Raw genomic sequence first — 10,790 nt, 5'->3', positions numbered from 1 at the left:
TTCTCCACTACCAGGTTAGGGCTCTATCCTCTTATCCAGGCTCCGTCATTTTTCTCCCAGTTCCCTCTATCCTTCTCGGTTCCAGATTTCGGGTCCTTTCCCCGCCCTACACACAGGCACGACTCCTTTTGTGCCCGGCGCATTTCATTGGTCTCCGGTTTCCTATGATATCTTCGCCAATAGTTTCGCCGCCTGGTTGGCTGCGGGCGCGCGCTCAACGCTCAACCCACCCTTACGCCTTTAACGTAGTACAACGGCACATCAGTCGGCGACAACATAGGAGCGCTTCAGGACTCCTTAAGTATTGCTGGCTCCATAGCTCAGGGGTTAGAGCACTGGTCTTGTAAACCAGGGGTCGCGAGTTCAAATCTCGCTGGGGCCTGTCTGATACATTTTGTTTGAAATTAAATTGGTCCTATGTTTTGTTTTCGTTTGAAATTGCTTAGTGAGAAGGAGACAATCTCGGGGGAGAAGAGACACGGATTTCCGTCACATTTAGCAATGTCGATCGGTGGCTCCCTACTTTTTCTTCCTTCTAATTTACTCTTTTGTTGTTTGACCTTTTCTTTTATTTCCTTTTCCTAGAAATAGTACAGATGCAAGGTAAGAAAGGAAGGAAGGAAAGAAGGCAGGTAACAAGCATTTTATTAAACACTTACTAGTGTGATATTTAAGTGCTTACTACGTGCTAGGCACTGCTAGATAAGAAAGGAAGGATGGATGGAAAGAAAGAAGGTAAAATTATGGGAAGAGGAAAAATTGGAAGGAAAGAAGGAAGGAAAAATGGAAGGAAGAAAGGAAGGGGGAAAAAAAAACAAACAACAAACTTGTATGAGTCTACTGTATTTCTGAATGCTGCATATCCTGTCCCAGTTTTCCAGTCCTTTTAAGTGTTTTCTGCTCATCTTTTCCTCTGCAGATTTTGTCAATTTCCAACAGTTTAAGCCCACATGAAAATGGACTAGGTTCCAAGATCCTTAATAAATAATCTTCTGCAAGGGGAATGTTGCAGATTGTAATATATTGAAGGTAATTCCTTTTAAAGCCAATTTCTTGGTCAAAAGTTATATGAACCATTTCTAAGAGAACAATGAAAATGATCACCTGTCTTATGAGAAAACCTTTCGAATCACTAATAATTTTTAAAAGCAAGTTAAAGTAACTCTGAAGTTTTATCCGGCATGCAGCAAATCAACAAAAATCGATAATCTGAGGGAAACAGTCAATATTGAAGAATATAGGCAAGCTAATATTAGTGGAGCTTTGCATTGGTCCAACCTTCTGGAATATTATGTGAAATAATGTTAGAAGATAGGGATCAGTCAGCTTTTGAACTAGGGGTTCAAGTACCAAGGTACTTGCCTCCAGGAGGGTCCAATATACAAATATTAATAGTAGCTCTCTCTCTCTCTCTCTCTCTCTTTTTTTTTTTTTTTTTTTTTTTTTTTTTTTTTTTTTTTTTGTAACATAGAGTGTCTATCATTTGGGGAATGGATGAGAATTATAGTATATTAACGTGATGTTACTTTTCTGTAAGAAAAAAATTAATGTGAAGAATTCAGAAAACTTAGGAAGATGTGTGAGTTGATGAAGAGTGAACCAGGAGAACAATATTTGCAATTGATCACAATCACTTAAATGTAAACACTATGAAACATTACAACACACAGAAGAAAGTGTCCTATCTCAGGTAAGATTTGGACAGTCAGTCAGTAAGCCCTTCCCCAGACAATGGGAGAAAAGGTTAAAGGGAGGGTCTTCTGTTCTTTTTAATCTTGTATTTTGTAGTTTGTGCTTTGCACAACCTTAACTGATATCCTGTCAGCTGGGAGATGCCCTGGTTGGGAGATGTCCTTTCTTGGGAGATTGTAATAAATCTCTTTTTGCTTTTTTTTCCTACCCTGAGAGTCTCTGATTTTAATTTGGGTTCACTGTCCCCCACACTAGGGTAATTATACAGATTATGAGACCAAAAGATATAAACCATGTTTTGAATTTTTACTTGCAAATATTTCTTTTAAATTTGGTTAGACTGTTTATACCCTTTGATTCAGCAGTGTTTCTACTGGGCTTATATCCCAAAGAGATCTTAAAGGAGGGAAAAGGACCCACATGTGCAAGAAGGTTTGTGGCAGCCCTTTTTGTAATGGCAAGAAACTGGAAACTGAGTGGATGCCCATCTATTGGAGAATGGCTGAATAAGTAATGGTATATGAATGAAGCCTGGAGAGAACTGATGCTAAGTGAAATAAACAGAACCAGGAGATCATTGTATATGGCAACAGCAAGATTAGATAATGATCAATTCTGATAGACAGGCTAGTTCCAATGATCTTATGTTAATAGCCATCTACACCCAAAAAGAGGTCTGTGGGAACTGAATGTAGATCACAACATAGAATTTTCCTTTCTTTTGTTGTTGTTTGCTTGAATTTTATTTTTTTTTCTTTTTTTCCTTTTTGACCTGGTTTTTTTCTTGTACAGCAAGATAATTGCATAAATACATATACCTATTTGGGATTTACATATATTTTTATTATGTTTAACATATATTGGATTACTTGCCATCTAAAGGAGGGGGTAGAGGGAAGGGAGAGAAATTGGAATACAACGTTTTGCAAGGGTCAATGGTGAAAAATTATCCTTTCATATGTTTTGGAAACAAAAAGCTTCAATGAAAAAACAAACTTGATTAGAAAAAGCTGGTGGTCAATTCTCCTTGTGCAACAAGAGAACTGTTCAGTTCTGCACACATATATTGTATCTAGGATATACTGTGACATATTTAACATGTATAGGACGGTTTGCCATCTGAGGGAGGGGCTGGAGGGAGGGAGGGGAAAAGTTGGAACAGAAGTGAGTGCAAGGGACAATGTTGTAAAAAATTACCCAGGCATCTCTTCTGTCAATAAAAAGTTATAATGAAAAAAAAAAAAAAAGAAAAAGCTGGTGGTCTTAAGGCTTACCTTTCTAGGTAAACTAAATAAAAGTTCTCTTTTTCCCTTCCTCCTCCCATCAAAGGCCTGGCATTTGAACCTTGGAAGGGATATTACAATATTCAAGTTTAACAAGTAACAAGTGAATATGGAGAATGAACCCCCTTCCTAGGCTCCTCCCCCCAATTCTAAATTGCCTTTAAAGTACTAACAGGTTTACCTTTAAGTAAATTTTGTCACTGAAGCTATGGAGTTTAGTTAGCTTTCCAATTTGGAAAATAGATAGGATTACTACAACTCTATAGTCTTGAATCTTAAATTAGTTTATAGTCCAAGGCCCATCCCATTAAGATCTCTTGTGATTTTCGTCCTCCTCTTCTCATTTAATCCATCTTCCATCACGTTCCAAAGTTGAATCCCAACTTTGTTTAAAAGAACAAAACATGCTTTCATCACTCTTATACAGCAGAGAGTGAAAAGAGCACTGTGCTTGGAGTCAGAAGGGGTAGAGTCCTTCATTCTAGCACTTTATCAACTCTGAAATTTTGTCAGTATTCCTTATTCTGTAGAGGTTCAGTTTTCTACTCTAAAATGGGGGAAATGATATTTGTTCTGCCCACCTCTCTGGGATGATTGTGAGAACAGGAATCTCGAGAGGTGAGGTAAAATGTTTTGTGATTGTGTTATACAAAGTAAGCTAAAATTATTCTCTTAAATGGTTTAAAATGCAAACGACATTGAGATATGAATGGGTTTCAAATTTTAAATTATGTGATCAGGGCAGGGATTGTGTCCTTTTCATTCTTCTATCTCCCAGTTTATAGCTTTACACATACATCCAGTGATTTGAACTGACTCTAATCAACCAACAAGTTTAAATGAAATTAGACTCAAGGCTGTGTAAGATTGGATAAGATTCATTGTATTATTTGTCTATAAGCTATAAGGGTATACAAATCTAGACTTCAGAGTTGTCAATTGGCTTGAACCTCTTGGCGTGCTGAGGTCTGAGCTGAACAGATAGAGCAAGTAAGAACTTAGCATAAACTAAAACAGAAGTTTATTTTCTATAGTGAGGGAAATGGCTTGAGCAAGGAGGGAAAGCAGATATACCAGTTGCTCCACTTTCCAATCCCCTCTCCACCTAAGCCCCAATGAGTGGGGAAATCTTAATACTTTTACCAATGCCTAAGAAGTGAGATGTAACCCCGACAATGAGGGCTAACAGTGACAATGTGGTAGGTGTGATTTGTAGCAGGATTTTATGATCAAAAGTTGTCTGAGATTGTTCCCTACTATTATCTTAGCTCAGAGAACACCTAGTACTGGTCAAAGCAATACAGTAATTATGTGAAACAATTCTGAGATCATCCAGAGGGTGGGGGCAAAGGATTGTTGTTGTGCTAAGCTCAGGCCTTAGCTCTAAAAAACAGAGTATCTCCTAATAGTATCTTGACAGATATAATTTCACACCCTTATTTTAGGTGAGGGAAGTGAGGCTTAGGTCATGCCCATGGGATGGAGGTGGAGGGAGGAAAATACTTAATTATTCATATAAAGGAAGAGACATATTCACTGTTTTTAATGGACCACCCGGAATGATTTTTGAGAAGCCTCACAAACAGGACAGCAGAAGAGATGCTCGGATTAGAATGAATTAAAAAAATGTAAATACAATTCTCAGCTATTTATGATCCATCTAGTGAGAAAGGAGCCTGAAAGGACCCAAATGTAGCAGATAGCTGCTAGATATCTAAATAAGTTAATAAGAAGTAACTAGAACTCTTTAGTAGCATAAACTGAGAATCTTGACTGATAGCCATGAAGGGTCAAATTGTTGTCATGGAGACTGCAAGACTGCAATTTATTTTCTAATTTGGGCAATAGATAGGATTTGTACAATCCTATGGTCTTGAGTCTTAAAATTTACAATCCAGGTCTCTCCCATAGTAATGGCCCTCATGAAAGCTACCTTAGTTTCAAACAATATAACATGGGTCAGCATTCATTCAAAGCCACAGTGAGTAGCATTATAAAATAAATGGCAAGTGTAAATCTTTTTATACATAGAGTACAGCAGATTTTTATATTATGTCAAGAATAAGAATCTAGGCAAGGAAAACATGTAAAGAACAGTATGGAGAGGCCATAGACATTGGGAGAGAATGTGCATGGGAGAGGGAGCACGTATGACCAAAGAACACACATAGATAGTATGTAGGCCCATGCCTACCAAATAATAGGAATTTAATAAACTTCATGCCAATCTCAGTTCTTCCCTTGAACATACCCCATATAACCAGTCTATTGCCAAATCTTTGCAATGTCTGTCCTAAACTTTCATTTCTCCATTTAATGCCCTTCAGGTGTAGACTCCCATCATCTCACATCTCACATGCAGTAAACGTCTAATTGGTTTCTCTGTCTCAAGTTTTCTTTACTCTAATTGGTCCTCCATTCAGCTGCCAAAATAATCTTCCTAAAGTATAAATCTGATCATGTCACTACCTCTCTTTTCTTCATTCAAATTCTAGTGGTTTCCTATTATTTCAAGATCAAATATAAAACCCTTTGTTTGGCTTTTTTTTTTTTTTTTTGAATATTAAAAGCCTTTTTATTTTTTTTTTTATTTTTATTTTTTATTTAATAGCCTTTTATTTACAGGATATATACATGGGTAACTTTACAGCATTAACAATTGCCAAACCTCTTGTTCCAATTTTTCACCTCTTACCCCCCCCCCACCCCCTCCCCTAGATGGCAGGAATGACCAGTAGATGTTATATATTAAAATATAACTTAGATACACAATAAGTATACATGACCAAAACATTATTTTGCTGTACAAAAAGAATCAGACTCTGAATTATTGTACAATTAGCTTGTGAAGGAAATCAAAATTTCTGACTCCTGACAGTTCATCCATGCGCATGTACATTGCATATATCTTTATATAATTAGAGGAATCTATCCCCACTTCCCTTAGTCTATCTCCTGTTTTACTGGTCTGGTATACTTAAGGCATAAAGTGCATCCAATTCTAGTTAGAACTCTTTCCTGAACCTCTTTAGCAATCTCGTTGATGCAACACAATCATAATTCTGCCCTCTACAACCTGAATAGGTCGTCTTGTTTAATTTTTAGAAACTCCTCTTTTGATACTGATCTAAGTTTTTTAACCTCATCACTTCACCTTTGAAAAGTTGCCAAAAAAGTTCCTGTTTCCTAGGACAGCATTTTCTGATGAAATTTTCCTTTTCTGACACTGCTTTTGGCGAGGAAAGGGAGAGAAAGAAAGAAAGAGTGGGTTTGAAAGGAGAATCGTTGGGAGCAGGTGCAAGAAGAGGAAAGGAAGGGACCAAGGTAGGCCCAATTATAATTCCTTTAACTTAGCTTGATGCTTCTGTTATGAAAAATTTGGACTCTTTAAGAGGGAAGGCTCTGAACCAAAGGATGAAGGAAGAGTGGCCCCTCTAATGACTTTTAATGAGGAACAAGGAGATCAGGAGTTTCTGAATAGTTGGTCCCACCTGGAGCCCTCGATAAATTTAAAGGTGGGACCATGGGAAGAGAAGGTGGTCTTTTAGTGGATATTAGAGAGACTAGGTTGTCTCTGAATTTCAAACCAAAAAGGGTAAGATTTTCAACTCAGAAACTTACAGCCTCAGGAATAAAAGGAATAGGAGTTTTGGTACCCATATTTGTACCTATTAAATTAAAATTAAAAGAAGAGTTAATTGGATAACTGTTTCCTGAGGCAGGGAACAATTTATTAGGAAAAAATTTAATAGAAAAACTGAATTTTAAAAATGGAAGTGTATAATCAAGTAAAAATAGTTTTTTTTAATGGAAGTAAAAACAAATAAACCCAATATTTTGGGTTAGATAAGAAAATAAAAATCTCTCCACTAAAGGTAAACCGGAAAAGAAAAGGTGAGATGGTATGAGTAAGATAATATCCTGTTTCTATGGAAGGGAGCATGACCCTTATACTATCATGAAAAAATTCCACACTGGGATGGATGGTTTAGTGTAGTAAATTTAAAGAATGTCTTTTGAGCCTGCCTAGGTCCAGAAAGTAGAGATTTATTTGATTTTTTGAATGGGAAAATCCTTTTACAGGAACAATTTAGATGGATTGTTTTACCTTAAGGATTTACTATCCCCTAATTTATTTGGACAAGTTTTGGAATAATTGTTAGAAAAATTTCCAGTTCCAAAAAGAATAACTTTACTTCAATATGTGGATGATTTGCTGATGACTGGAGAAAAGAAAAATAAGGTTACAGAAGCACGATGCTCAACTAAATTTCCTGGGGAAAGAGTATGTAAAAGGAAATTACAGTATTAGAGAGAGAAAGCAGGTATTTATTTAGGGTACTTCATTTCATAAGGGAAGAGGAATGATAAACAGCACAGGGAATGAATTAATACATAGGAAATTGGTAAAACAGGTGCCGACTAACTTGTTATTAAATAAAGTTGTCATAGTACACATAAATGGACGCCAGAGAGGAGAGGTATTTGAGGAGAAGGGAAATGGATTATCAGATAAGAAGGCTAATAAGAAGTCAGCCTAGTTCAGGGAATCTACAAAAATGCATGTTAGTTCTCCAAGTCCCTGAGAGGAAAGTGACCCCCGTGTTTATGGAAACTGGAAAGAAAAATTTGATTAAATTGGATCAATTGAAACTGAGCTTAATCTTCGGTTACTACCAGATAGGAGAGTAATGATTAATAAACAAATTATGAGAGAAATTTTGTCAATTCTGCATCAGGAAAGTCATTGGGGAGTACAATTAATGTCTGACTTAGCTTCAAGAAAGTATGGATGTATAGTTATATATATTGTTGCTAAACAAATTTGTGAAAGGTGACATATATAGGAAAATAAATAAAAAAGTATTAAGAAAATAAAATCCTGGATGAAGACCAACTTCAGCCTGATTGGAAAGGACCCTGTCAAGTATTGCTGATCATGGAAACAGTAGTCTGGACAGATGAAAAGGGGTGGGCACATTACCCCAGAGACAAAGGAGCAATGATGAACCCTGGGAATGTTAGAAGTGGCTCTAATCCCCTAAAGGTTACTTTGCACAGGAAAGGGAAGGGGTGTAGGGAGAGCTTGGATTGACTTTTATTTGTACATGATATAGAGAAGAGATACTTTTGTTAGGTAGGGATAAGCATAGGGCTCCTATGTGCCCTCAGGGTGTGTCAGGTAAAATGCATTGGGCTTATTAAGCAAGCATTGAAGAAAAGCGGCCTTCCAACTATTGACCCAGCTACTTTAAACTAGTTTCTATTTATCAGGACTTTGAAGTTAGGCTATTTCCTTCTGATAGCTGATTGATCAGTAGTGCTTACTATCCTGCATTGCTTTGAAATTTGTAACATCTTGTGGAAACCTGAGTATTTCTCATACATGGGATTGAACCAGGATTTCAGGTGGCAAGAGTGGCAAGGTTGGTGGGATATAATGGTGGGATAGCATAGCCCTTACTGTATGTATCCTGTTATTTCCACCATTGTACAGATCCCAAGTCCATTCCCATCATTGTGTGAAATCCGTTATTATTTTAGACTGTGAGAAATATAATTTTTTGTATAACAGTTGCCTGATGACCTAACTGCATTCTTTTTGCTTCTGTATCACCTGCTTGCTTTGCTATATAAATGCTGTACCCCAGTCACTCTGGACCAAATGATTTTTGAACATGAGTTCAATTTGGTCGATTAGCCTAAACTCTCCCCAATTAAAAGATTAAAAACCAATCTCTGTCTTGCCTCAGTTTCTCTGGCATTACAAAGGAAGGACCCTTGCAGTATAGATACACCATAACCCTAAGAGTGCAGCCAGAGAAGTTGCCTGAATGGAGGAATTCCACTGGTTCTAGCGCATAGGAGGGCTCACTCCATGTCTTTTCTCTTTCCCTTCAGGTATCACTCACTCTGTGCAGGCCCTAATTATCTCCTTCCCTCCTTCTCTTGTAATATTAAATATAATGTGATTTTTCTTCTTGTTTTTCTTTTACTTTTATTCATTCATTCCTCTTGATATTTGTCCAAGATTGTGACTGCCTCTTCTGCTTTTTTGGGTTCACCTGAATCAATAAATTTTGTTTCAAGGCCTCAAGTAAGTCTCCGTGAATATTATGTTTTAAATTTGTTTTTCTTAGTCAGCAATTATTTGGATTCTTCCTATTGTAATCCATTCTACATCTGTTGTCTGGCCAAGTTTATCACATTCATATTCATAGTTATGATGGCTAAATTTGGCTTCTCTCTGTTATGTTTCTTCTTGGGGAGAAAAAAAAAAGGATAGGAATCAGTACTAGGTATCTACAGTTTATAGTGTTTGGAACGATACGATCTGTCTTCCTTTATTCTCCTTTCTCAGACCACTTCCAAATCACTGAAACTTTGCTTTTTTTCCCTTTTCGTCCCCACCTTCCAACCAGCAGCTCTCTCTCTAGTTTTTCACTTGACACAATCCTTTCCCTACCTGCAAGTGGATTCCCGATGACATAAGGGCCTGTAAATTCCTCTCTTTTCTCCTTTCCTCAGCAGAACGTTTTTGTTTGTTTTCTGAATATGCTTGCCCAGAGCTTGTTTGGTTAGCTTTGATTAGCTGACTGACCTTAGAGAGAGTGGAACTATTAAGGGACCATAATCTTTAACTTATTTCAAAATGTAAGCCTTGGCCCGATTTTTTTTTTTTCTTGTGTTTTCATTTTGAACGGTTCTGATTTTTTTTCCCAACCAAAAAATGTTTGGAAATTATGAATTCTGTTAAGCGCCTCAACCCTCTCCCTGGGCCCCCGTCTTTTCCTTCTAAAGGATTGTTATTATCTTTGCACGACGGGATATTTTGGGGATATGAATCACTTGCAGAGGATAGAAGTCTGACTTTGGAATCTCTTTCTTTTCAAAACGCTCTTTTGCCATTTACAAGTTGTAGGCTGTAAATTTTTTTATCTGTAAAATGTGGTCCTGAACAATTCTTCCTAGACAGTTTGGACCTCATCAAAGTTATTGCAGTTTTCCAAATGTATTTTCCAATATTCGCAAAGCACAGAGCAATGCCTAGTAGCTGCTTATTTACTAATTATAAATTAGGGCTCTGAGAGAGGGAGAGGAAATGAAGAAAAGTAAGGAAGCTTGTCTGCTTTTTTTTTTTTTTTAATGTATCGCTAGAGCTTAGCATACAGTGCCTGTAAATATGAAATGATTGCTCATTAGAACGAAATTGAGAAAAAATCAGAACTTAGAATTCAGACGATTACGTTCTGAGGTGATTACAATTTGGGCCAACATAGATTAATCGTAGAATTAGATTTTCTAGCTAAAGGTCTGATGAGTGACTTAAATATTGAGAAATTTGATAATTAATTTTAAAAAATCATAAATGATTGTTAATTAGAACGTAAACAGGCGAAGTTAAATAACCTCATAGGCATTCTACTCAGGGTGTTTTTTCAACTGGCTCGTTGGTCTAGGGGTATGATTCTCGCTTTGGGTGCGAGAGGTCCCGGGTTCAAATCCCGGACGAGCCCGTGTTTTTTCCTCTGAGCCCCTTCCCACTTTCTCCCTATTAGAAATACAAATTAAGATTTTTAATAAGTCTGACTTGCTTTGGTTTTCAAAACATCAAAAAGCGGGGAAAACTGCAGTGGAAGAATAAATGTTGCTATATCTTGCATATGTTAACATGACTTTGACGAAATAACAATTGTTTTCTTAATAGTGTACTTTCCAGGGGTGTACAAGTGAGGATGATGCACACATTCGCCAGAGCTAGCCAAGTGTTTGGGAAGTTCCCCAGGAAACACCTGGCGGAGAAGAGGTATTCTA

At 37.1% G+C, this 10,790-nt stretch overlaps 2 non-coding genes across 2 annotated transcripts; both read left to right on the top strand.

Annotated features, from left to right (window-relative positions):
* The first annotated feature begins 309 nt into the window (after positions 1-309).
* Positions 310-382, top strand: TRNAT-UGU. The gene has a single exon. It is a non-coding gene; the product is annotated as a tRNA-Thr (tRNA).
* A 10,038-nt stretch (positions 383-10,420) lies between these two features.
* Positions 10,421-10,492, top strand: TRNAP-UGG. The gene has a single exon. It is a non-coding gene; the product is annotated as a tRNA-Pro (tRNA).
* Positions 10,493-10,790: the final 298 nt, after the last annotated feature.

Source organism: Sarcophilus harrisii, chromosome 4, assembly GCF_902635505.1.
Source record: "Sarcophilus harrisii chromosome 4, mSarHar1.11, whole genome shotgun sequence".
NCBI classification, from domain to species: domain Eukaryota; kingdom Metazoa; phylum Chordata; class Mammalia; order Dasyuromorphia; family Dasyuridae; genus Sarcophilus; species Sarcophilus harrisii.
The sequence above is the reverse complement of the archived record's forward strand: the minus strand, read 5'-3'. Positions and strand labels throughout refer to the sequence as shown.